The following is a 1,008-nucleotide window of genomic DNA, read 5'->3' on the forward strand; positions in this document are numbered from 1 at the left end:
ATATATATATATATATATATATATATATATATATATATATAGGTAACTTTAGATACAGTAGGGTATATAATACCAATTGCTAAACTCAGAGCCAAGGCTCGAAAACCATTTGAAACTCGCAATACGGATACATACGACCAATGCATTGGACATATGAGAAATAGACTTACCTTTGCTTTGAATACATCAGTAAGTAATGTATATTTCAATACCAATTGATTTCACCCTCTGTACGACCAACATACATCTTTATTTAAAATTATATATATATATATATATATATATTACTCTTTTACTTGTTTCAGTCATTTGACTGGGCCATGCTGGAGCACCGTCTTTAGTCGAGCAAATCGAACCCAGGACTTATTCTTTGTAAGCTTAGTACTTATTCAATCGTCCTCTTTTTGCCGAACTGCTAGGTGACGGGGACATAAGCACACCAGCATTGGTTGTCAAGCGATGCTGGGGGACAAACACAGGCACACAAACATACACACACATGCACACATACACGCACAGTATTTGCAGTCAGTACATGTACAGATTTGTGTTTTACGTATGTCCTCTCATGCATACACTTGCATGTCTACTTAAATGATAAACTTCTAGAAAGTCTTACAGATTTTTACACTTCCAGTGATGGCTTGGATTTGTAGTCTTCGGATGAGCTATCTCCTTTCTAAGAAGCCTAGTTTCTCAAGATTGATATTTAGGCATGGTGTTACATATCTCAGGACCCCAATAATTACAGGTATAAACCTGAACTTGTATTCCAGGCAAAGTAACTGTATGTATCAGGCGTATACCAGTGATACACTGGGGTTCGGTCAATTGGCAATATCCTTCATTTAGATGTGTCATGTGAGGAATAATTGTTATTAATGGTAAATCAATTGTCCACTCGTAGAGGATTGATATGTTTATACAGACACACGGACACAGATAAACATGGGTATGCGCGCGCATGTGTGTGTGTGTACGTGTGTGCATGCGTGTGTATGTGTGTGT

The sequence above is a fragment of the Octopus bimaculoides genome, chromosome 23 (assembly GCF_001194135.2).
Source record: "Octopus bimaculoides isolate UCB-OBI-ISO-001 chromosome 23, ASM119413v2, whole genome shotgun sequence".
In the NCBI taxonomy this organism is placed as follows: domain Eukaryota; kingdom Metazoa; phylum Mollusca; class Cephalopoda; order Octopoda; family Octopodidae; genus Octopus; species Octopus bimaculoides.